At 46.9% G+C, this 27,542-nt stretch overlaps 2 protein-coding genes across 6 annotated transcripts in view; one reads left to right on the top strand and one right to left on the bottom strand.

The window, feature by feature from the left end:
* LOC142260510 (uncharacterized) overlaps positions 1–26,911 on the bottom strand; it is a 124,301-nt gene extending 97,390 nt beyond the window's left edge. Inside the window, exons 1-2 of one of the 4 annotated variants that reach the window (XR_012728664.1) lie at positions 26,826–26,911; positions 25,120–25,549 (exon numbers count right to left, since the gene is read on the bottom strand). The gene's annotated coding sequence lies outside the window, so the exon portion shown is untranslated. Of the gene's footprint in view, positions 1–25,119; positions 25,550–26,766 lie in introns of those variants that run through there. The other 3 variants (XR_012728663.1, XM_075331959.1, XM_075331958.1) reach the window with 3 other exon arrangements.
* Positions 26,912–26,942: 31 nt separating this feature from the next.
* Positions 26,943–27,542, top strand: part of LOC142260513 (uncharacterized) — a 39,168-nt gene continuing 38,568 nt past the window's right edge. The window contains exon 1 of one of the 2 annotated variants that reach the window (XM_075331961.1): positions 26,943–27,024. The gene's annotated coding sequence lies outside the window, so the exon portion shown is untranslated. The remainder of the gene's footprint in view (positions 27,025–27,542) is intronic. The other variant, XM_075331964.1, reaches the window with a different exon arrangement.

Raw genomic sequence — 27,542 nt, 5'->3', positions numbered from 1 at the left:
GTGCGTGTGCGTTTTTACACTAGCAATCTTATTTTTATTTTTTTTTAAATTAAATTCAGTATACTTACCTTTTTTTCTGCTGTTCTCAGTCATACTTACATTGGCGCTCGGTTTTTTTCTTCCCCTGGCTCATACCGCTCCCCGATCACCAGCGCGGCGAGGAACAGCTGTGCAGAGAATACGCGGCAACAATTACTTTGAATATGCCGGCCGCTCATTAATCAATCTCGTATTCCCTGCTTTCCCCACCCACAGACGCCTGTGATTGGTTGCAGTCAGGCACGCCCCCCACGCTGAGTGACAGGTGTCTCACTGCACCCAATCACAGCAGCCGATGGGCGTGTCTATACTGTGCAGTAAAATAAATAAATAAATAAAAAAATGGCGTGCGGTCCCCCCCAATTTTAATACCAGCCAGATAAAGCCATACGGCAGAAAGCTGGTATTCTGAGGATGGGGAGCCCCACGTTATGGGGAGCCCCCAGCCTAACAATATCAGTCAGCAGCCGCCCAGAATTGCCGCATACATTATAAGCGACAGTTCTGGGACTGTATCCGGCTCTTCCCGATTTGCCCTGGTGCATTAGCATTCGGGGTAATAAGGAGTTTTTGGCAGCCAATAGCTGCCAATAAGTCCTAGATTAATCATGTCAGGCATCTCCCCGAGATACCTTCCATGATTAATCTGTAAATTACAGTAAATAAACACACACACCCGAACAATCCTTTATTAGAAAAAACCCCACTAACAAATTGCCTTGTTCACCAATTTTATAAGCCCGAAAAAGCCCTCCATGTCCGGCGTAATCCAGGATGGTCCAGCGTCGCTTCCAGCTGTGCTGCATGAAGGTGACCAGAGCTGCAGAAGACACCGCCGCTCCTGTCAGCTCCACGCAGCTGTCACTGAGGTTACTCGCGGCCAACGCTGAATACAGCTGATCGCGCTATTCCCTTCATTAGCTGCGTGGAGCTGACAGGAGCGGCGGTGTCTTCTGTTATAATATGGGGGAACCACATTCTCTATTGTCAACCTTGCATACAAATCAGAGTGAAGAGGGGGTTAATGCCGTGCATCAGCCAAAATGAAGATGTAGCACGTTGATGTTATAAACGTATTCTTTTATTCCATCGGTCTACGCGTTTCGAGGATATACCTCTTCTTCAGGACCAGTGCATCAACATAGTATCTACTACTGTTACTATGTTGATGCACTGGTCCTGAAGAAGAGGTATATCCTCGAAACGCGTAGACCGATGGAATAAAAGAATACGTTTATAACATCAACGTGCTACATCTTCATTTTGGCTGATGCGCGGCATTAACCCCCTCTTCACTCTGATTTGTATGCACATCCACGTGGGGCTGCAGCAGACGCCATCATCCTATGCTTTATCAGTGGTTGTGACTATCACAACCTTTTCAGGTGAGTGTATTTTTCCTGATCTACCTCACTGATCTGTTGGTATTACACTATCAGCGCTCCTTATTTTTCAGTTTCTATTGTCAACCTTAACAGGCTAGGTAAGAAACTATTGTAATATGGAAACTAACGTCTATTGTTCTCTGTTCTCAGCCATTCAAGCTGGGAAAAAAAACAACGGGGTAATCTTAGTAGAAGGAAACTGCATCTCTTACTCTTTGGTTTTGGCTTATGTATGGAAGCACCAAGCCTCAAGGCTGAGTTGAGAGATATTAGCCGTGCTGAAGTCAGGGAAACACATAAACAATCCACTAGGAATGATGGGGGAACTTCAGATAAATCAGGCGGCTCTGAACGGGGTTCCAGAACATTTTCACCTGCCTCTTCCTCAGCCTTGGATTCCTCATCTTCCTCAGACGTGGACGGCAGACTATGCTTCCCATCCTCTGAGGTGACACCCCTAGTGGAAGCTGTCCACTCCACTATGGGGCTGGTGGATGATAAAGATCCTGAATCCACACAAGACCTCATGTTGGAGGCCTGGAATGCAGGTCCGTGGTACCTGGAAGGCTGCAGCAGGGGCTCTTCGCCCGGCGGTGGCAGGTACATGTGTAACAAGGTCCATAATGGTCTGGGTCCAACAATTAGAAGACTAACTTAAGGGTACCGTGTCTAGTAAGGACATTATTTCCTCATTTCCACGTATACAGGGGGCGACAGACTTCTAGCGGATGCTTCCATCGACTCGCTCAAATTATCTGCAAAGGTAGCAGCTCTTTCCAATTCAGCCAGAAGGGCCCTCTAGTTGAAATGCTGGAAGGGAGACGTACAGTCCAGGAACAGACTATGCAGGATACCTTGTGAAGGAGACTTTTTGTTTGGATCACAACTGGATGACCTTCTGTCCAAAGCGGCAAACAATAAACAAGGATTTCCAGCTGTACAAACTCCATTCCATCGTAGCTGTCCGTTTCAGAGGAAGCAATTTTCCATAAGGAGCCTCCCAGAGACCAGAACTCCTGGAAGGATAGACGGAGGGGTCCTCAGGATTATGTTTGATCCATCATCCTCTACCAAGCCACGAGGCCTTCAATGACTCCACCATCCCAGTGGGGGGGGCTCTCCCTCTTCCTTGAGACTGTTTCCTCCAGCCCGTAAATTCTACAGATCATTGCAAAAGGGCTGACATTACAACTGGAGTCGCCCCCTCGGGGGTATTTTATTGCAACATCTACAGTGCCTACAAGTAGTATTCAACCCCCTGCAGATTTAGCAGGTTTGATAAGATGCAAATAAGTTAGAGCCTGCAAACTTCAAACAAGAGCAGGATTTATTAACAGATGCATAAATCTTACAAACCAACAAGTTATGTTGCTCAGTTAAATTTTAATACACTTTCAACATAAAAATGTGGGTCAATTATTATTCAACCCCTAGGTTTAATATTTTGTGGAATAACCCTTGTTTGCAATTACAGCTAATAATCGTCTTTTATAAGACCTGATCAGGCTGGCACAGGTCTCTGGAGTTATCTTGGCCCACTCCTCCATGCAGATCTTCTCCAAGTTATCTAGGTTCTTTGGGTGTCTCATGTGGACTTTAATCTTGAGCTCCTTCCACAAGTTTTCAATTGGGTTAAGGTCAGGAGACTGACTAGGCCACTGCAACACCTTGATTTTTTCCCTCTTGAACCAGGCCTTAGTTTTCTTGGCTGTGTGCTTTGGGTCGTTGTCTTGTTGGAAGATGAAATGACGACCCATCTTAAGATCCTTGATGGAGGAGCGGAGGTTCTTGGCCAAAATCTCCAGGTAGGCCGTGCTATCCATCTTCCCATGGATGCGGACCAGATGGCCAGGCCCCTTGGCTGAGAAAAAGCCCCACAGCATGATGCTGCCACCACCATGCTTGACTGTAGGGATGGTATTCTTGGGGTCATATGCAGTGCCATCCAGTCTCCAAACGTCACATGTGTGGTTGGCACCAAAGATCTCGATCTTGGTCTCATCAGACCAGAGAACCTTGAACCAGTCTGTCTCAGAGTCCTGCAAGTGATCATGAGCAAACTGTAGACGAGCCTTGACATGCTTTGAAAGTAAAGGTCCTTACGGGCTCGTCTGGAACGGAGACCATTGCGGTGGAGTACTTTACTTATGGTATTGACTGAAACCAATGTCCCCACTGCCATGAGATCTTCCCGGAGCTCCTTCCTTGTTGTCCTTGGGTTAGCCTTGACTCTTCGGACAAGCCTGGCCTCGGCACGGGTGGAAACGTTCAAAAGCTGTCCAGGCCGTGGATGGCTAACAGTAGTTCCATAAGCCTTCCACTTCCGGATGATGCTCCCAACAGTGGAGACAGGTAGGCCCAACTCCTTGGAAAGGGTTTTGTACCCCTTGCCAGCCTTGTGACCCTCCACGATCTTGTCTCTGATGGCCTTGGAATGCTCCTTTGTCTTTCCCATGTTGACCAAGTATGAGTGCTGTTCACAAGTTTGGGGAGGGTCTTAATTAGTCAGAAAAGGCTGGAAAAAGAGATAATTAATCCAAACATGTGAAGCTCATTGTTCTTTGTGCCTGAAATACTTCTTAATACTTTAGGGGAACCAAACAGAATTCTTGTGGTTTGAGGGGTTGAATAATAAATGACCCTCTGAATAAACTTTTCACAATTTAAAAAAAAAAAATAAAAAAAGAAATAACATTCTTTTTTGCTGCATTTCACACTTCCAGGCTGATCTACAGTCCAAATGTCACAATGCCAAGTTAATTCCGAATGTGTAAACCTGCTAAATCTGCAGGGGGTTGAATACTACTTGTAGGCACTGTATATGACAGGGAGAGAAAAGAATAGTGATCTCCATCTTAGAGCACTTAGGGTGGATCATAAAACAGGAAAAATCTAGAACACAAACCTCAACAGTGTCAGTCTTTCTTGGGGCTGATCCTGGATTCAGTCGCTCAGAAGTCTTTTCTCCTGGAGGAGCAGATACTGAAGTCTCAATCCCTGGTCACCTTGGCGATTGAAAAACCAGTCATGACCCTCAGACAGGCTATGTCTCTTGTGGGGACCCTCACATCCTGGATCCCCACGGTTCCTTGGGCTCAGATAGATATGAGATCCCTTCAGATGGAGGTCCTGGTCTGACAGCAACAGTCAGGAGGCTTCTTGGATTTGAGACTCCGCTTGGATCCAAAGGTGTAGCTTTCTCTGTCATGGTGGCAGGACTTAACTCTATTGTCCGCAGGGGTGTCCGGGTGTCCCAACATCACGGATATCATCCCAACAGATGCAGGTCACTTAGACTGGGGAGCTTACCTGAGAACTCACCTGTTACAAGGACTATGGGACGATCATGTGAGGACTCAGTCCTCAAACTTCAGTGAACTAACTGCAATAAAATCAGCCAGGGATCATCCCATGACAATAGATGCAATGCCGATCTCCTGGTCACAGGGTCTTCTATATGCCTTTCCACCCCTGGTTCTTCTTCCGGCGGTGCTCAGGAAGGTTCGGGAAGACAAGGCCCTCATTATCCTCATAGCTCACTTCTGGCCAAAAAGAGCCTGGTTCTGTTGGCTCCAAAGACTGGCAATATCAGACCCTTGGATACAACCGGACAGGACAGATCTACTAGTCCAGGGACCAATGTGCCAACCCAAGGCTCCTACCCTCCACTTGACAGCGTGGCATTTGCAAGGCGGCTGCTCCTAGCACAGGGATTCCCCTGAGAATTTAGTAAAACTCTCCTTAAAAGTAGGAATCCGGTCGCCACTGGTATTTATTGAAGGGTCTGGTGAAAAATCCAGCAAGTTTCCTGGGCACAGATTGGGGGTCCCCCTCTCTTCCCGGCCATCCTGGAAATCCTTCAGTAAGGGTTGGATTGAACTTATCCACTAGCACCTTGAAGGTACAAGTTTTGGCCCTAGGAGCCCTCTATAAACATAACCTCAGAGAATAGATGGATTAGCAGGTTCATTAAATCCTGTGCTAGAGCGACTCCTGTCCCTTCTCCTTGCATGCCTCCCTGGGATTAAATCTTGTCCTTGATGCCCTTATAGACACCCCATTGAGCCCCTTTCAGATGTTCCCTCCAAGACCCTGAAGGTGGTACTACTCATTGCTTGACGTCCTCTAGACGGGTGGGTGACCTACAGGCGCTCTCCATTGTCCATCCATATACCCAAATTTTGGTCGGTAAGGTGGTATTGCGTACAGATCCCTCATAGCCTAAAGTGGTCAAGCCCTTCACAGGTCCCAGAAATTTATACTGCCTTCCATTGTGACCCTCCTTCCAATGACAAAGTGGACAGGCTCCATAGCTTGGATCCCCCGGACTTTCCCTAGAACGTATCTACAAGCACCTTGGCTAGGTGAGCCCGGGATACTATGTCACTGTCCTACTCAGCTAAGGGGGTGCCAGTTCCCCTGCAGATAAGGGCCTTTCCACTGGGTCACTTTCTACTACTTGGGCTGAGCGGGCAGAGGTGTCAATTGATCATATATGCAGGGCCGCCACTTGGTCCTCTTCCTCTACCTTTTTCTGTCACTATAGACTTGACTTGTCCTCCACGGCCGACCCTTCTTGGTAGACGGGTATTACAGGCGGTGGTCCCTCCCTTAGGTGATTGGTCTCTAGAATCTCTCAGGTGGTGCTGTCATGGGCGAAAGGGAAAAATCTTAATTACTTACCGGTAATGGGATTTTCAGAAGCCCATGACAGCACCCTTAGTTCCCCCCTATGCACTGGTTATGGGAACCCTTCGGGGAGTGTTAGAGTTAATGGTGTATTCCTTTGGTGGTGGTGTGATTAACATTTTTGTTTGTGTTTTGCTGGTCCTCTCTGGCTCTGTAAACCTACTGATGTGGAGGAGAGGTACCGCCTTTTTATCAGTGGGTTTCCTGTCCTGGTGTGGGCGGAACCTATCTCTCAGGTGGTGCTGTCATGGGCTTCTGAAAATCCCATTACCGGTAAGTAATTAAGATTTTCCAATCTCAGGCTTTTCTTAGGTACAGCTCACTAAATGTTTCACATCAGATTGCTTCAGTCTATGAAGAGGGGAGGAGGGAGGGAGCAAGTTTGTGGTGTATCATATATGCTCCAGGGACAAAGAAACTGATAACAGAGCTAATAACTTGATGTTTTGGCTTCTATACCTATACAAGTCCTCATATAAGTCCTCATCAATCCTGTTGCTGTATTTTCCCTGTATATTGTATGTATATTGTATAGAAGCTATCCTCCCAAAAGTACATGTGCTCAAAGAAAAAACAAGCATCAAGCATACAGAGAGGACATACAGTATACTGGACTATTTATTTATGCACAGTTTATTGAAAGTTTAAATAGGCTTTAAGAAGTAATGGCCTTAATCTTGTTATCCCGTTCACTCTAGCAGTTCTGAGATGAGTGCGGCCTTCCTTCTTCCTGAGTGTGGTTACTTTTTAGCCTTGCCTGTAGAGGAGGAGCTTCACCGATACTCAAGTGCAGCACAGACTTATCTCAGCTGAGACAAAGCCTAGATCCTCAGGCTACATACATTCACACACAGCGTTTTTGCGGATCCGTTTTTTGCAGTGAAATGCAGTGACTCTGGGCATCCCAGCAAAGTCAATGGGTTTCAAGATATGACATTCAGACACATCGTTTTGTGAGGATCTGTTTTTGGGCTCAAAAATGGATCCTCACAAAAAATGAGCATGTCAGATTGTGTGGCGTTTTTCTAATCTGCTTTTGCTATTGAAAACATTATCTATGAGCTCAAAAACTTTTCAGGTGATGCAGTTTTTTAAAAAGCTGATCTGCTTTTGCAGCTGAAAAACATATCCTCAAAAAACACAGCAAAAGCGCTGTGTGTGAATGTAGCCTTAAGGCTGCTTTACACGGTACGACCAATTGTAAACCAATTGTGACCAATTTCACAATCGATCGTACCTGCCCCCGTCCTTTTTGCGTCACGGGCAAATCGCTGCCCGTGGCGCACAAAGTCGGTAACCCCCATCACACGTACTTACCTCCCGTCCGACCTCGCTGTGGGCGGCGAACGTCCACTTCCTGAAGGGGGAGGGACGTTCCGCGTCACAGCGACGTCACGCGGCAGCCGGCCAATAGAAGCGGAGGGGCGGAGATGAGCGGGATGTAAACATCCCTCCCACCTCCTTCCTTCCACATAGCCGGCGAGAGCCGCGGGTCGCAGGTGAGCTGCTGTTCATCGTTCCCGGGGTGTCACACGGAGCGGCGTGTGCTACTCCGGGAACGATGAACAATTAAATTAAACGATATTATGAAACCTAGCGACCAGTACACGACTCACGATTTGTGAGCGATACTGCGTCGCTAGGAGGTGTCACACAGGCCGGCATCGCAAGCAATGCCGGATGTGCGTCACAAAAACCGTGACCCCGACGATCTATCGCACGATAGATCTTCTGGTGTAAAGCAGCCTTTAGATTAGGAATAGAACAGCCATTTATAGGACATTTCATAACTTTCCCAAATTCCTATGAAAAAATATTCAGCACATTCTGCATTGAACTACAGTACCAAATTTATTATATATTTTAGGAGTCGGAGTTGATCCATTTTATACCGATTCCACCAAAATGAACACCAACTCCGACTCCACAGCCCTGGGTGCATATCCCGGCATCCTTCTGGGTGAGGGTGCAGAAGTCATTTAACCAATTTGTTTGGTCCAAGGGTCGCTCCTGGCTTCGCAGTGGCATTCTCTCCAGACCAAAAGATGCGAGAGGGGTGGGGGGGCCTGACGGACTGTAGATGTTGCGCCCTGGCAGCCGCTCATGCAAGGATCCTGGACCTAATGCACAATAATGCACAATTTGGAGTGTAGTAAACTATGGGTCCGACATGCTTGGGACTTATGTTCCCTTTCTGTGCCAACTCTCCCATGGACATGGCCCGCGCTCCCCCGTCACAACATTGCAATGTCCTACGCCACTGAGCAGACCTTGTTAACTGTCCATTCCCCCCAAACTAATAGGCCTTTGCTGCACCCTCTTGGGCCCCTGATGCCGATCACGGACAACCCGGGGTTTCTGCCTGGGGCTTCATCTAATTCTTTTTTGGGTGGCTCCAGACGGAACCCCTTACGTCTGCTTCATGTGGCCCCAGACGGGGTCCTACTCCCGCTCTCCATAATTATTGTGGTTAGATACCCAAAACGCATTATCATTTTGAATATGCTCAACTTCGACATTTCTGAAACTCACAGGTTCGGGCTGAGTCACCGGTGTCCACCATCTCCACCATCGAATCTCTGTGGTTGACACAACTTAGAACAACCAACATACACGGACATTTAAACCGTGCCATGATTTGTACATGGATCGAGCCATATACAGAACATAAATGCAAAGAAAGAAAAACTGTACAAAGGCAATTTATGAAAATTGTATAAATTTATTAAACAATTCAGAATAGACATACATAAATATAATCAAAAGATTAAAATAGAACTTTGGTGAGAGGACCAGCAGGTGGCGCACTCACTCCACAGCTCCGTGACCAAAGGTAACTAGATAGAGGTATTGAGAGAGGAAAATAGCTGCAGTAAAACACTACACAGAGATGTCCACTGATTACCAAATAAACAGATAAATAACTAAATATAGCTAGCTGCCTTAGTGCATAAAGCAAAAAGGGCAAAGTGTCCATACAGCAGCAAAGCATATAATAATCACTCCACGACTCAGGTATTATATATATATATCTTTTTTCTGCTGCTGTGATTGCACTTACCTTTGTGTCCCCTGGCCCTGGTTATTATATGCTTTGCTGCTGTATGGACACTTTGCCCTTTTTGATGAGAATAATGGGGTTGGGGGAAAATATGTGTAACTGGGTTAAAAACTGGCTCAGTGATGGCAAACAAAGGGTGGTTATTAATGGTACGTACTCGGACTGGGTCTCAGTTCATAGTGGGGTACCACAGGGGTCAGTATTGGGCCCGCTTCTTTTCAACATATTTATTAATGACCTTGTTGGGGGCATGCGGAGTAGAATTTCAATTTTTGCAGATGATACTAAACTCTGCAGGGTAATCAATACAGAGGAGGATAATTTTATATTACAGGGAGATTTATGTAAATTGGAGGATTGGGCTGAGAAGTGGCAATTGAAGTTTAATGTAGATAAATGTAAGGTCATGCACTTGGGTAGAGGAAATAAAATGTATAATTATGTACTTAATTGTAGAACACTGGGTAAAACAGACACAGAAAAAGACTTGGGTGTATGGGTGGATGGTAAACTTCACTTTAGTGGACAGTGTCAGGCAACTGCTGCCAGGGCTAATAAAATAATGGGATGTATTAAAAGAGGTATAAGTGTTCATGAAAAAAATATAGTTCTACCTCTGTACAAGTCACTAGTGCGACCGCACTTATATACTGTGTACAATTCTGGTCACCGATATATAAGAAGGACATAGCTGAACTGGAGAGGGTGCAGAGAAGAGCGACCAAGATTATTAGAGGAATGGGGGGGCTGCAATACCAAGACAGGTTATTAAACTTGGGGTTATTTAGTTTGGAAAAACGAAGGCTTAGGGGGGATCTAATCACAATGTATAAATATATGAGGGGACAGTACAGAGACCTTTCCATAGATCTTTTTACACCTAGCCCTGCGACTGGAACACGGGGGCATCCGCTACGTCTTGAGGAAAGAAGGTTTAATCATAATCACAGACGAGGATTCTTTACTGTACGAGCAGTGAGACTGTGGAACTCTCTGCCGCATGATGTTGTAATGAGTGATTCACTACTAACATTTAAGCAGAGCCTGGATGCCTTTCTTGAAAAATGTAATATTACCAGTTATGTATATTAGATTTTATGACAGGGTATTGATCCAGGGAACTAGTCTGATTGCCGGATGTGGAGTCAGGAAGGAATTTTTTTCTCTATTGGAGCTTGTTTGCCACATTGGGTTTTTTTTTGCCTTCCTCTGGATCAACATGTTAGGCTACGGGTTGAACTAGATGGACTTTAGAGTCTCCCTTCAACGTTAAAAAGCTATGATACTGTGGCACTCCATTGCAGCCTTGAATATTGGGTTCCCTGGCGGTGTAAAGGTTAATCTTTGTGACACTCCACTCACTGCAGTCTTGAAAATTGTCGGGTTTCGCGGTGGGTGCATGACAGGCGGCGGGTGCGCGAAGCTCGGAAACGCAGCCAGGAGCAGGCGGGCTGATTAACAGGAGAGGAGGCGTGGCAGGAGAGGAGGAGGCAGTAGCGGCGCATGCGCAGTAAGCGATGCGAATTCTGGCCTGTCGATCATTTAGCCGCTAGTAGTGGCCAGAGGGTAGCGTCTACAATAGTTGATTTTTTTGAGGGAATAATGTCACCAGAAGGGGCGGGTTCTCGTCGTGCCGTGAAGATCTGTGAGCAGGAAGCAGCAGTGCTCGGGCTCGGTTGCGTCTAGTTCAGAGTTGATGTTTTGTGCTCCTCTGATCTAGCTGCTTCAGTAGTGAGCTGGCTATATCGGAGTTGATTTTTGGAGGCCTCATTTTCTCGACTCTGATCTAGTTGGTCACTACTGAAGTGTCTAGATCAGAGTGGGGTTTTTTGTGGTCCTCATTTTCTCCACTCTGCTATAGACGGTTCAGTGCTGAGGTGACTAGATCAGAGTTGATTTCTTGAGGCCTCGCTGTAGTCACATGTGTTTGTTCACCTCATTTTATCCACTCTGTTCTAGCTGATTCACCAGTGAGGTGACTAGATCAGAGTGGATTTTTTGATGATCTCTCTGATCTTTTCTCCATTCTACACAGTTCAGTTTCTACAGCGGGGTCTCCAGGCCTCAGAGCCGCACACACTGCAGGTCTTCAGGATTTCCTCAGCATTGCACAGGGGTTGGAATCAGATTTATAATTGGAATGACTTCATGTTTTTATTTATTAGATAAACTGTTATATTTATTATTTTTTTTCCCAAAGGGCAAATTTTTATTTTCATTATTATTAAAACTTACATTGTATTATTGCTTTTTAACAATATAAATAATGACACACAGCGCTGATTGTTCAGTTTTGGTAGAATTTTAATTTTACTGTATTTCCACGAGTCGTGGCCGCAGGACTGACATTGAAAGAGTGGGCGGAGCCTCAAGGAAAAACGGAACCGCGCAGCTGACAGTCTTCATAACTTACCATATTGGATCAGAGTGGATTTTTTGAGGATCTCCCTGTAGCCTTCATTCTGTACAGTTTGGTATTGAGGTGACTGGAATGGATTTTTTCAAAGAGTGGGAGGAGCCTCAAAGCAAAAAACGTAACAGAGCACAGCCGAAAGTAATCATAATATACACATTGTATCGGAGTGGATTTTTTGAGGACCTCATCATAGCCTCCACTATGGACAGGTCGGTGCTAAGGTGACTAGAATGGATGTTTTTCTGAAGATTGGGCAGAGCCTCACAGGGAGAAGCGTAACAGAGCACAGCAGAGTCTTCACAATCTACAAAATTGAATTGTAGTTGCTTTTTGAGGACCTCATTTTAGCAACTCCATTCTAAATGATTCACTAGTGAGCCGGCTAGATTGGAGTGGATTTTTTGATGATCTCCCTGTAGCCTCCACCAGGGGCATACCACCAATAGAGGCACCGCTATAAGGCCCGTGAGTCACTGGGGCCCGATGCCAGCGCTGGCATCGATTCCCCCCCTCCCGCGGGCCCCCTGCCGAGGATCGCACTTTCATTTATATCGGCATCACAGATGCCAATACAATTGAAAGCAATGATGAGAGAAGCAGAGCATTCCCTTTCTCATAATTCTCCCGCTGTGTGTCTGTGACACTCTGATGTGTCAGCACAGAGGAGCGCGGTGACGTCACTACTGCGCGCTGATGTGCTAAAATGTCAGAGCGGCAGAACAGTGGACACACGCTGAGGAGACTGGGGCAGTGGCTGAATGAAAAGAAGGGAGTATATTTTTGTATTTAAAAAGGACAGCCAGAGGACTATGGGGAAGCATACTATTATATGGGGGTTGTAAAATAGTATATGGGGGTTGGATATAACTATATGTTGGTGCACAATATTATATTGGGGCACCCAATATGGTGGTACACTATATGGGGCTTGCATACTAGTATATGGCGGAATGTAAGGGGTGCATACTATTATATGGAGGAATATAAGGGGTGTATACTACTATATGGAGGAATATTAGGGGTGCATAATACTATATGGAGGAATATAAGGGGTGCATAATACTATATGGAGGAATATAAGGGGTGCATAATACTATATGAAGGATCCCTTTTACATGGACTATAGGGGTACATTATAAATTGAGGACTATGGGGTTGGATAATCCAATATGAAGGACTATGGGGTGCTTTATAATATATATAGGACTATGGGGTTTGCATTATATGGAGAACTAATGGGGTTACCTTATACATGGACTATAGGGGTGCATTATATGTAGAGGATTATGGGGCTACAAAATACAATATGAAGGACACCTTATACATAGAATGTGAAGGTGCATTAAACATGGAAAACTATGGGGCTGCATAATACCATATGAAGAACTATGGGACTGCATTATAATACATGTACAGTCAGGGCCAGAAATATTTGGACAGTGACACAAGTTTTGTTATTTTAGCTGTTTACAAAAACATGTTCAGAAATACAATTATATATATAATATGGGCTGAAAGTGCACACTCCCAGCTGCAATATGAGAGTTTTCACATCCAAATCGGAGAAAGGGTTTAGGAATCATAGCTCTGTAATGCATAGCCTCCTCTTTTTCAAGGGACCAAAAGTAATTGGACAAGGGACTCTAAGGGCTGCAATTAACGCTGAAGGCATCTCCCTCGTTAACCTGTAATCAATGAAGTAGTTAAAAGGTCTGGGGTTGATTACAGGTGTGTGGTTTAGCATTTGGAAGCTGTTGCTGTGACCAGACAACATGCGGTCTAAGGAACTCTCAATTGAGGTGAAGCAGAACATCCTGAGGCTGAAAAAAAAGAAAAAATCCATCAGAGAGATAGCAGACATGCTTGGAGTAGCAAAATCAACAGTCGGGTACATTCTGAGAAAAAAGGAATTGACTGGTGAGCTTGGGAACTCAGAAAGGCCTGGGCGTCCACGGATGACAACAGTGGTGGATGATCGCCGCATACTTTCTTTGGTGAAGAAGAACCCGTTCACAACATCAACTGAAGTCCAGAACACTCTCAGTGAAGTAGGTGTATCTGTCTCTAAGTCAACAGTAAAGAGAAGACTCCATGAAAGTAAATACAAAGGGTTCACATCTAGATGCAAACCATTCATCAATTCCAAAAATAGACAGGCCAGAGTTAAATTTGCTGAAAAACACCTCATGAAGCCAGCTCAGTTCTGGAAAAGTATTCTATGGACAGATGAGACCAAGATCAACCTGTACCAGAATGATGGGAAGAAAAAAGTTTGGAGAAGAAAGGGAACGGCACATGATCCAAGGCACACCACATCCTCTGTAAAACATGGTGGAGGCAACGTGATGGCATGGGCATGCATGGCTTTCAATGGCTGCGGCTGTAAAGGCCTGGCAAAGCATTAAGAAGGAGGAAACCCAGCGTTTGGTGATGTCCATGGGTTGCAGACTTAAGGCAGTGATTGCCTCCAAAGGATTCGCAACAAAATATTGAAAATAAATATATTTTGTTTGGGTTTGGTTTATTTGTCCAATTACTTTTGACCTCCTAAAATGTGGAGTGTTTGTAAAGAAATGTGTACAATTCCTACAATTTCTATCAGATATTTTTGTTCAAACCTTCAAATTAAACGTTACAATCTGCACTTGAATTCTGTTGTAGAGGTTTCATTTCAAATCCAATGTGGTGGCATGCAGAGCCCAACTCGCGAAAATTGTGTCACTGTCCAAATATTTCTGGACCTAACTGTAGGACTATGGGGGCTGCATTATATAAGGACTAATGGCGTTACCTTATACATGGACCATAGGGCTGCATTAGAATACATGAAAGACTGCCGAGACCCACCCACCGGTTCCCCCTCCCCACGGCGCAATGAATGAGACCACACATGGATTACCTTTTCTTTTGTACTTTATTGAAGGTATCCACGTAACACCATTCAATGTTGATATAAAAAGGGGGTTGCTTGTTATTTTGGCCACAGCTCTAAACACAGGCACAAATCCACCTTAAACCTGAGGGAGGAGGCTCGATACCTATGGCCAACCGTGGCAGGTTGGCTCTCACCAAATCCCTCTTCCACCGGCTGTGACTTCTGAACTTGTAACAAAACCTTAATGGAGGGAGGGCGGGCGATGCTCACCCTGAGGGCAGATTGTGGTAAGAGGAAGGAGGGACTCCGGAGGCTGCTTATATGACCTGGAGGAGGTCCCAGCAAGGGGGGCATTGCACAGTGGGGAGGAGGGAGAGGTGACCGTGGAAGGACATAGCAAGGGGCTCAGCAGTAAGGGGCAGCGCCATCAGCCGCAGTGCCCTTCAGACTGCCGAGACCCACCCACCGGTTCTCCCTCCCCACCGTGCAATGAAGGAGACCACACATGGATTATCTTTTCTTTTGTACTTTATTGAAGGTATCCACCATTCAATGTTGATATAAAAGGGGGTTGCTTGTTATTTTGGCCACAGCTCTAAACACAGGCACAAATCCGCCTTAAACCTGAAGGAGGAGGCCCGATGCCTACGGCCGTCCGTGGCAGCTTGGCTCTCACCAAATCCCTCTTCCACCGGCCACGGAGTGGCGAAGGCCCAAGCCTGAGCTGCGACCCCCACACAGGGCCCTTATGGCCTGTTCGACCCCGTCCTGAATGTCCGACAGGAAAATATCTAGGCCTATATCATTGAGGCTAAAACCATCCTCTAACACCAATCGACTGATATCCGACTCCAACATCTCGTGTCCCAGCACTATATCTCTTCCTACCGCTACAAATTTGGCGATCCGCATATTAACGTGCCGCTTTGACCGCTCCACAGCTGCTATATTCCTTGCCCCTGTCCAACTCAATCTCGGTAATATACTGGACCATACCACCACTGCGTTGCTGAAGAAACTGCTAAACCTATCCAGGTCCGCTTGCACGACCGCAAGCAGCTCCTGGATCCTTACGTTTACTAGGTCATTTCTACCCGCGTGAATAGCCAGCACTGCCGGGCCCGTGGCTATCCTTGATATGCTCACCACCTCGTGCAGGACCTGTGTCCAGGCCAGGCCCCGAACTCCTCTCCAGTGAAACTTGAGGTGACTAAATCCTAGCACGCTTCCACCCGATCTCGACTCGGCCCGCCGTGCTGCCCACAATATGTGGGAGTGACCTAGGATCCAGATGCTAGGTCTCGACGGATCTAGGAAGAAAACTGTTAGCTACTGTATCCAGCATTTTTTTTTTTTTTTGCATAATGTCAGCGACCATCTTTGTATTTTATCTATTTATTTTTTGTGTACCATGACGTGATAAACAGTGCAAACCTGGTGGCGGGAACGAACGATTAGATATGATTAAAAATTGTTTAAAAGAACTGAAGTACTCAGTGGTTGATACCTTTCAATGGCTAACTGAAAAGTGGTAATAATAGCAGCTTTCGAGACTACTCAGGTCTCTTCATCAGGCATGGTATACATACGGTACAAAGATATATTTTACCTGTATTAGATATGATAAGTTATCTGATGGATGGGGAAAAGGTATAGCAACGACCGTGACCGGTTCAAGGGTAAACTTTGTGGTTGGCATGGATCAGGGGTTAAATTAGATCTGGCCTGATATAACGGAAGAAACAGTCGGATTTCTAACGCCCTATCTGCTGTATCTCCTCATTCGTGAAGCCGGCCCTTGCTGCCTCGGTTGCAGCGCCGATGCGGAAGGAGTGCGTGCTATAATCCCCTGGCTGTAAGCCCAGGCTGGAAAGTGACATTTTGAGCAAGGCCGAAAACTGTGTTGCCCCGAGCGTGGATCCATCCGCATGCTCTAAAAAGAATTTCTTGGGAACCCGAGACTCTAGGTAACGCTGCAAGATAAGGATGGGACAGAGGGGGCCGGGAAACGGGAAAATAGGGAACCAAACTCCTCGTCCGAGCTGATCTTTTTGCAGCGCCCTATGCGAACCCGTAACCATCATTGCAGATTATAACATTGTCGCGTAGCAGACCGCCGGGACAAACTGAGGATCTGCTGACTAATATGCAAATCCCCGAAGAATGCGAGCGATAAGGCCGCCAAGAGCAAGAGGACCTCGCTGTCATTGGTGCATACGTCGCCTAGCTGGTTTTTTATGCCTGAAAAGATGGCGAATGAAATGGGCCTCCCGCTTTCGGTGCACCGACGCTTCCGCTTCCAGCCTTTAACGGCCTGCGTGAACGGAAAGGCCTTGGTGACATAGGGCCATCTGCGAACCCGAAAGTGAAAGGCTATGCCTGCGAGCAGCTGCTGCGCTACTGTACCAGACACGCCGTTAGTATGCAAATTGCGCTATATACCGAGCAACGGCATTGCTGAGAAAAACGCGGTCACCAGGCTAGGCAGCGGTTGAGCTAGATTTAACCATTCTTTCCAAGCCTTACCGTACGAACGCCACGTTGATGGAGCTAGGGATGCCTGGACCAAAGGCATCAGCTGTTCTCGGGGACCGTCCAGAGGAACTGTGGACACTTTTGGCCATTGCTGTCCGCTTCTGGGTGCAATGCTTGGAACGTCTGAAATTCAAAACGCGATAAGGCATCAGCAATACTGTTATCGATCCCTGGCACGTGACCAGATGTTATGCTCGAGGCACTTGAGAACTGAGTACCGTAGTAAGCTGATCACTGAATATGAAGGACTATGGGGACTGCATTATAATACATGGAGGACTATGCGGTGCAGTATATGGAGGACTATGCGGTGCAGTATAATATACGGAGGACTATGCGGTGCACTATAATATACGGAGGACTATGGGGTGCAGTGTAATACATGGAGGACTATGGGGTGCAGTATAAAATATATGGAGTACTATGGGGTGAATTATACATAGATGACTATGGGGTGCAGTATATATAGGACTATGGGGTTCAGTATAATATACGGAGGACTTTGTAGGCTGCATTATAATACATGGAGTACTATGGGGAGTTCATTATACAGTAATACATGGAGTACTATGGGGGCTGCATTATAATATATGCAGGATTATGGGGACTGCATTGTTATACATGGAGGCCTATGGGGTCTGCATTATAATACATGATGAGCTGTGGGGTGCATTATAATACATGCATGACTGGGGGCCTCATTATAATATATGAAGGTCTATGAGGGCTACCTTATCCATGGACTACAGGGGTGCATTATAAAACATGACGGACTATGGCGGTGCAGTATAATACATGCAGGACTATGGTGGCTGCATTATAATATATGGAGGACTATGTCGTGCAGTATAATATATGGAGGACTATGGGAGTTGTATTATAATAATTGGAAGGCTTTGAGAGCTACCTTATACATGGAGGACTATGGGAAATGCATTATAATACATGGAGGACTATGGGGTGCATTCTAATAAAATGAAGGGTTACATGGGACCCAATACACTATATGGAAGGCTATGTGGGGGCCAATATAATATTTGGAGAACTATACAGTTATATGGAAAAGTTTGGGCACCCCTATTAATGTTAACCTTTTTTCTTTATAACAATTTGGGTTTTTGCTATTACAGTTTCATATATCTAATGACTGATGGACTGAGTAATATTTCTGGATTGAAATGAGGTTTATTGTACTAACAGAAAATGTGCAATCCGCATTTAAACAAAATTTGACCGGTGCAAAAGTATGGGCACCTCAACATAAAAGTGACATTGATATTTTGTAGATCCTCCTTTTGCAAAAATAACAGCCTCTAGTCGCTTCCTGTAGCTTTTAATGAGTTCCTGGATGAAGGAATATTTGACCATTCCTGTTTACAAAACAATTCCAGTTCAGTTAAGCTTGATGGTCGCTGAGCATGGACAGCCCGCTTCAAATCATCCCACAGATTTTCAATGATATTCAGGTCTGGGGACTGGGATGGCCATTCCAGAACATTGTAATTGTTCCTCTGCATGAATGCCTGAGTAGATTTGGAGCGGTGTTTTGGATCATTGTGCTGCTGAAATATCCATCCCCTGTGTAACTTCAACTTCGTCACTGATTCTTGCACATTGTCAAGAATCTGCTGATACTGAGTTGAATCCATGCGACCCTCAACTGTAACAAGATTCCCGGTGCCGGCATTGGCCACACACCCCCAAAGTATGATGGGGCTCCACCAAATTTTACTGTGGGTAGCAAGTGCTTTTCTTGCAATGCCGTTTTTTTTTGCCTCCATGCATAATGCCTTTTTGTATGACCAAACAACTCAATCTTTGTTTCATCAGTCCACAGGACCTTCTTCCAAAATGTAACTGGCTTGTACAATTGTGCATTTGCATACCTCAGGCGACTCTGTTTGTGGTGTGCTTGCAGAAACGGCTTCTTTCCCATCACTCTCCCATACAGCTTCTCCTTGTGCAACGTGCGCTGAATTGTTGACCGATGCACATTGACACCATCTGCAGCAAGATGAAGCTGCAGGTCTTTGGAGGTGGTCTGTGGATTGTCCTTGACTGTTCTCACCATTCTTCTTCTCTGCCTTTCTGATATTTTTCTTGGCCTGCCACTTCTGGGCTTAACAAGAACTGTCCCTGTGTTCCTCATTTCCTTACTATGTTCCTCACAGTGGAAACTGACAGTTTAAATCTCTGAGACAACTTTTTGTATCCTTCCCCTGAACAACTATGTTGAATAATCTTTGTTTTCAGATCATTTGAGAGTTGTTTTGAGGAGCTCATGATGCCACTCTTCATAGGAGAGTCACATAGGAGAACAACTTGCAAGTGGCCACCTTAAATACCTTTTCTCATGATTGGATACACCTGCCTATGAAGTTCAAAGCTCAATGAGGTTACAAAACCAATTTAGTGCTTTAGTAAGTCAGAAAAAAGTAGTTAGGAGTGTTCAAATCAAGACATTGATAAGGGTGCCCATACTTTTGCACCAGTCAAATTTTGTTTAAATGCGGATTGCACATTTTCTGTTAGTACAATAAACCTCATTTCAATCCAGAATTATTACTCAGTTCATCAGTTATTAGATATATGAAACTGAAATAGCAAAAACTCAAATTGTTATAAAGAAAAAAGGTTAACATTAATAGGGTGCCCAAACTTTTTCATATGACTGTACATACAAGGGGGCACAAAGACACAAGCTTGGGATGGGAAAGTTTTGTGCTCATGGAAAGAGGCTCTTTCCCGCAGCACCCAGCTTTCCAATGCTCTGATATGGGAAAGCTGGGTGCTGAGGACAAGATGGATAACAGAACATAGTAAAGCTGGGTGATTATAGAAAGAAGGATTTCAGATCATGGGAAACCTGGGTGCTGAGGGAAAGATCCAAGCGTTAACGTCATTATCCCATACCCCGAGTGTTAGCGTCATTATTCCATACCCCAAGTGTCTGTGCATTATCCCGTACCCCGTGTGTCTATGTTGGGGGGGGGGGCCCAGGTCCAAACTTTGCACTGGGGCCCATCAAACTCTAGTTACACCACTGCTCAGTACAGAGATGACTAGATTGCAGTTATTTCACTGAGGTTCAAGATTTCTGGGCACTGTACTGTCTATAAGGCCAGAGTCACACTGGCGTATGACTCGAGAAAATCTCGCATTGACCTCGGCTTCATGTTAGACAATGCTGTAGCACAGATCTGCGATCTTTTCTTCAGTCCCAATCGGACTGAGGAAAAAATGGCAGCATGCTGCGATTGCAGGGAGTCTGGACTCACTTGCACTCATACAAGTCTATGGGTGCGTGTGAAACATCGCACTGCGCTCGGATGACATCTGGATATTCGCAGAGAAAAGTAATGAAAAAGATGGAGAGATTAATTCCTCCCTCTCCCCTGCACCTGTGATCCGATCACTGGATAGGATCACAGTATAATGACACTCGACTCACACTCACAGCAGAACCTGATCCGAGTGCCATTAGCATATCTCATATGATGCCTTAAGCGGGATTTACACGCTACAATATATCTAACAAGATGTCGGCGGGGTCACGTCGTAAGTGACGCACATCCGGCATCGTTAGTGATATCGTAGCGTGTTACTGCTATGAACGAGCAGAAATACTCACCTTGTTGTTCATCGTTGACACGTCGCTCATTTTCTAAATATTGAACGTCCAGTTGTTCAATGTTCCCGAGGCAGCACACATCGCTCCGTGTGACACCCCGGGAACGATGAACACAGCATACCTGCGTCCCACAGCTCCCGTCGCCAATGCGGAAGGAAGGAGGTGGGCGGGATGTTTACGTCCCACTCATCTCCGCCCCTCCGCTTCTATTGGCCGTCCGCTGTGTGATGTCGCTGTGACGCCGAACGTCCCTCCCACTTCAGGGAAGTGGATGTTCGTCGCCCACAGCGAGGTCGTTTGGAAGGTATGTATGTGTGACGGGGGTAACAACATTGTGCGACACGGGAAACAAATTGCCCGTGCCGCAAAAACGATGGAGGCGGGTGCGATCGCACGACACATCGACACGTGTAAAGCAGGCTTTATGCTAGTGTGGCTCTTGCCTAAGGAAAACCCTCTGAACAGTAACTCCATTCTATCTCACTACAGAGGTGACTAGATCAGAGTTGCTGCACTGAGGCTCATGATTTCTGAGCCCACTGTACTGTCTATAAGGACGTCTGGTGTACATCAACTCCATTATAGATGTTTCAGTAGAGATGACAAGATCGGAGTTGTTGCAACGAGGTCCATGATTTCTGGGTACTGTCTATAAGGACGTCCTCCCTGCAGCAACTCCATTCTAGCTGTCTCACTACAGAGGTGACTAGAGCGACCTAGGTCCATCATTTCTGGGTACTGTCTATAAGGACATCCTCTGTACAGTAACTCCATTCTAGCTGTCTCACTACAGAGGTGACTAGAGCGACCTAGGTCCATGATTTCTGGGTACTGTTTATAAGGACGTCCTCTGTACAGTAACTCCATTCTATCGAACTACAGAGGTGACTAGATCGGAGTTGCTGCAGTGAGGTTCATGATTTCTGAGCTCACAGCACTGACTATAAGGACGGCCTCAGCCAGTCCATGCATTGTGTTCCGAGATTGTACTGACGTTCATAGATGTTTGAAAAAGCCCTTATACAGATTACATGAAAGCTCCCATACACATAGGGATAAAGTCGCCCGGATCAGACATCAATCCGATGAGTATTGGGGCTTCCCGACTTACCTCAAGAATGGATGTAAAGGGAGGGAAGGAACCGGCGTGTTGGAATTCCACTTGTTGATCCTTTTGTTCTCTTGAAAGATAATCCACCCCCAGAGGAGGCAACATCTGCTCTCAGAGAAGAAAAGATCATTTGACCGAGCACTCCTGTATGTGATAGGAGAGAGCTGTCAGCCAAATGACTGTAGGGATTGTTTACAGGCCTTAAAGGGATTGTTTAGTGAAAACAAGTTATCACCTATCCATGGGCCAGGTGATCACCTGCTGATCAGTGTCCAATCACTGGGACCCGCACTGATTGGGAAAACAGGGAATTTTTATCCATGTTTCAGGTATGTGTGACATCCATTTTTAACATGGATGCCACACGTACCCATGTTATCTATGGTGTTTCTCACACATGCATGTTTTTACATGGACCGTGTGGCCCCACATTTCGCTGCACGCAGACATGTCCGTTTTTTCTCCAGCAGCACGGGGGTCACACACTGATGTGATCCGTATGACACGTATGGGAGAAAATACGTGTCTATGAAATAAAATTATTTTTTATACTCCCTTGTCTTCAGCCCTGCTGTCTTCGACTTCGGCTCTGCTGTCACTTGCTTCGGATCCCCGCTCATTATACTCAATGAATATGCACTGCACGGATTACCTAGAAGCAGCAGCACCAGAGACATCAGTGCCAGGGACAGCATCACTGGGGGCAGGTGAGTATCCAGCAGTGTGTGCGCAGTGAGGTCAGGAGTATTCAAGGAACTCTGATGATATCTTGACGATACCCACCCTACTGCAGGTGTAGTGACAGTGACTTCACGGGTTCATCAAAGTTCATTGGGTACTCCGATGAACCCATGACCTTACTGCCGCGACACCCACAGTACCACGGACGTCACAGGGATGTCATCCGAATTCATTGTGAACTCGGATTAACCCGTGACATCACTGCCGCGCCCGCACACATACTGCTGAGGTCGTCCCTGCGGTGACCTGAGCTCACCTTAGGATATCCAGGTCACCGAACAGAAGCATACACAGCAGTGTGTGCGCTCTCAAAATCAATGAGGAACGTTCTGTTCTCCATTGAATGAGACAGCAGTGTGGGATTGACGTGGCCACCCCAATTGGATTTTGGCAGACCAGGATTAGGGCTTTGATAGAGATTAATTTGAAAAAGAGGGTGTCTCGTCTTTATTTATTGAATGATTCTTTTTATGTCTTTCCAGGTTTGCTTTTGGGGAATGTCATGGGACCTCACCATGGATTACGGCGGAATTTTTATTTTTAAAAATCAAATAAATTGGTGAATGAGGGCCGAGTTGGAGGTTTTTTGCTCAAATAAACTTTGTTATTCCTATTTCAACTACTGGATTAGTAATGGCAGTGTCTGCTAGACGCCACACATTACTAATACCAAGGCTTGATGCCAGCTGCAGCTGGCATCAATCCTACAATTACGCCATTTGCCATTGCACCAGAGCAACGGGAAGAGCAGAGTCCAGCACCAGAATTGGCGCCTCTAATGGATGTTCAACTTCTCAGGCGTTTGTGGGCTGCTATTGTAAGGGCTCATGCGCACATAACTGCTGAATATTCGGCAGCGATTTGATAGCACATGTGCGCTTCAAATCGCTGCAGAAACACTGCATAATGTATGCCATTTTTTTGTTAAAAAAAGACTATTTCATGCGCACGGGGATGCTGCCCTCACCATAGACAGAGCGGGAGCTGCATCCATAGCACACGGAATAATTGACATGCTGCTTTTATGAACGCACGGATTTGGGTCAAAATTTTAGCAACCAAATCGCGGCATTCAAAAAAGCAATGTGCGCACGTATCATGCACAATCTACATAGATTGTGCAGGCGACGCAGGACACATGCATTTACGCTGCAGTGCTATACGCAGCGTAAATGCATGTAAGTACGCAACGTGCGCATGAGTCCTTAGGCTGGAAAGGGCCAAAAAACCAAGGCCATTTCCACCCTAATAATATCATCCCACAGTTGTCTGCTGTACCATGGGCTGGTTTTTAATAAAATGGAGGGGACCCCACAACATTTTTTAAAATCTAAAAATTTAATAAATAAGCATGGGATCCTCTCTATTTTTCATAACCAGCCAAAAGGTACAGCAGACAACTGAGGGTTGCAGCCTGCAGCTGCTGCTGTTCCTGTGCTAGACATGAAAATTGGGGTACCTTGCGTCTTTTTTTTTTTTTTAATTAAAAAATAAAAATGGTGTAAAACAGCTGGTCAAGCTAACTATCTCTATATCACTATTCTATCTGTTCTATTTATCTTTATATATGTATTTATAATTTTTCAGGCTTTACACATTAAAAAAAAAACCCCAAAAAAACACATTCATTTCAGTATGTTACTTTTTTTTACCAATACCACACGGACGACCATACCGGCACGTGTGACTTGCACCTGTTTAAACACGGACATCTGAAAGGGGCCTTATGGATACCCATCTACTGTATGTACTATCGTTTTGAGTTGCTGCAAATTATGATGTTCTCCTCCTTGGCTAAAAATACTTCTCAAAATTTCTAAGGAGTATTGTTACCCCTCTAAAATATGTAGTGTGACCTCTGCCAGAGCCTGTCCTATGGAACAGCGGTGGCACCAGCTTCAGACGCTCAGCAAAATGCAACTTACGTCCCTTTAAATAAAATAAAAGGTTTCGCCCCAAATGACCTGAATCAGGCGGTGTGAGCCTCATGGAGTTATGTCACCACAAAAGGAGGGAAACACCAAGAAACAGGACTGGGGCCTAATAAATGGGGGGCATAATAGGATCAGGGGGCTATTAAAACACAAAATAAACTGTCAGCGAGATCTGAACAGTTTACTGTGGGTCTACATGTGAGGACTGGAAACTACCTCCAGCAATGTGTGACCGCAGCCCGATACAGATCCAACCGGCAATGTGTGACCGCAGCCCGATACAGATCCAACCGGCAATGTGTGACCGCAGCCCGATACAGATCCAACCGGCAATGTGTGACCGCAGCCCGATACAGATCCAACCGGCAATGTGTGACCGCAGCCCGATACAGATCCAACCGGCAATGTGTGACCGCAGCCCGATACAGATCCAACCGGCAATGTGTGACCGCAGCCCGATACAGATCCAACCGGCAATGTGTGACCGCAGCCCGATACAGATCCAACCGGCAATGTGTGACCGCAGCCCGATACAGATCCAACCGGCAATGTGTGACCGCAGCCCGATACAGATCCAACCGGCAATGTGTGACCGCAGCCCGATACAGATCCAACCGGCAATGTGTGACCGCAGCCCGATACAGATCCAACCAGCAATGTGTGACCGCAGCCCGATACAGATCCAACCGGCAATGTGTGACCGCAGCCCGATACAGATCCAACCGGCAGTGACTGATCACTAATGTCACACCGAGCGTTATCATTATAGAGATGAACATTCAGCCCATACGTCTACAACAGTTTTATTAAAACAAGTATCAATAATTCTAACAAAGAGAAATATTTATAGTTTTATTTTTATAGAGAACCATAGATTCCATGCTGCACAAGTGAAGGGGTAACACAAAATACAGATATAAATTACAGTGAATAAACCAATCCTCACAGACGGGTGCAGAGGGGAGCCGTGCGTTTTAGGTGTAAAAATTGTATTTCTGCAGTTACCATAAAAATCCTCTTGTTGAATACATTGGAGGACACAGAAGGGTGACGTGGATTAGACCACACTGTTCTCTCCGTCTCTAAGGTGGGACGACGGGGGGCAATTACACCCAGTGCCGATAGCCACAAGCTGTATATGAAAAACAAAGGGAGAAGATTAATAACACACATAGTTCCCTGTGCGAGCCTCACCCCCCCCCCCACGTGCAACACGGCCCTCTGCAAGCCCCCGAAAGTGCTGCGTCACCCCCTACCTAGTGCGAGCCCCACTAAAATGTGCAGCCTCCCCCTGCGAGCCCCACACTACGCGCAGCCTCGCCCCGCTGCCCAGGGCGAGCCCCACACTACGCGCAGCCTCGCTCCGCTGCCCAGGGCGAGCCCTCACAACTCGCACCAACGCCCCGTGCGAGTCCCCCAAACGTGCAGCGTCACCCCCTGCGAGCTTAACCAAACATGCAGTATAGCCCCCTGCAAGCACTTTCAAACGTACAGTCACCCCCTGCCCAGTGTGAGCTCCCCCCCCAAACGTGCAGTGTCACCACCTGCAAGCCCCCCCCCCCAAACGTGCAGTGTCACCCCCTGCCAGCCACCCCCCCAAACGTGCAGCGTCACCTCCTGCCAGCCCCCCCCAAAAGTGCAGCGTCACCCCCTGTCAGCCCCCCCCCCCCAAAACGTGCAGCGTCACCCCCTGCAGTGCCAGCCCCCCCAAAAACCGTGCAGCGTCACCCCCTGCCAGCCCCCCCCAAAAAACGTGCAGCGTCACCCCCTGCCAGCCCCCCCCCAAAAAAACGTGCAGTGTCACCCCTGCCAGCCCCCCCCCAAAAAAACGTGCAGTGTCACCCCTGCCAGCCCCCCCCCAAAACGTGCAGTGTCAACCCCTGCCAGCCCCCCCAAAACGTGCAGCGTCACCCCCTGCCAGCCCCCCCAAAACATGCAGCGTCACCCCCTGCCAGCCCCCCCAAGACGTGCAGTATAGCCCCCTGCAAGCCCCCCCAAACGTGCAGCGTCACCCCCTGCCAGACCCCAAACGTGCAGTATAGCCCCCTGCCCAGTTCCAGCCCCCACCAAACGTGCAGAGTCACTCCCTGGCAAGTGCAAGCCCCCCAAAACATTCCACATTGCCTCCTGCAAGCCTCACCCCAAACATACAGCGTCGCCTCCTGCCTAGTGTAACCCCCACACATTATGGAACCCGCCACAGCATCATCCCCTGTACCCTGTAGCCCCCCATATCCCCCTTCCTTATGGAAGCCTCCACAGCCCTGTGCTGCAGCTTCAGCCCCTTCCCTGTGATATATACACGAGCTGCAGCCCCCAGTAGTGACAGGAGACACTTTTATTTCTTACCCCAAAATCCAGTGTGACCTCAGCTCTATAACTAATGAGGAAAAGCTGAATCTTCCCACCTCAGGGTCAGGATCCGTCCGCTCTGCACAGGAGCCCGAGCACTGCTGCTTCCGGTCACAGATCAGGGGAGATGCTAGAGAATACAGGCTGCTTGCAGATTATGACGTCACTTCCGGGGCGTATTCAGGTACTGTTAGGGGGCGTGTCCTTTATTCAGCGCGGCCTGTAGCTCTAGGCTCAACCGATCTGGATTTTGGGGTAAGAAATAAAAGTGTCTCCTGTCACTACTGGGGGCTGCAGCTCGTGTATATATCACAGGGAAGGGGCTGAAGCTGCAGCACAGGGCTGTGGAGGCTTCCATAAGGAAGGGGGATATGGGGGGGCTACACAGGGCAGGGGGCGATGCTGTATATTGGGGGGCTACACAGGGCAGGGGGCGATGCTGTATATTGGGGGCTACACAGGGCAGGGGGCGATGCTGTATATTGGGGGGCTACACAGGGCAGAGGGCGATGCTGTATATTGGGGGGCTACACAGGGCAGGGGGCGATGCTGTATATTGGGGGGCTACACAGGGCAGGGGGCGATGCTGTATATTGGGGGCTACACAGGGCAGGGGGCGATGCTGTATATTGGGGGGGCTACACAGGGCAGGGGGCGATGCTGTATATTGGGGGACTACACAGGGCAGGGGGCGATGCTGTATATTGGGGGGCTACACAGGGCAGGGGGCGATGCTGTATATTGGGGGGCTACACAGGGCAGGGGGCGATGCT

Source organism: Anomaloglossus baeobatrachus, unplaced genomic scaffold (assembly GCF_048569485.1).
Source record: "Anomaloglossus baeobatrachus isolate aAnoBae1 unplaced genomic scaffold, aAnoBae1.hap1 Scaffold_117, whole genome shotgun sequence".
NCBI classification, from domain to species: Eukaryota; Metazoa; Chordata; class Amphibia; order Anura; family Aromobatidae; genus Anomaloglossus; species Anomaloglossus baeobatrachus.
This window is presented reverse-complemented; position numbering and strand designations above follow the sequence as displayed.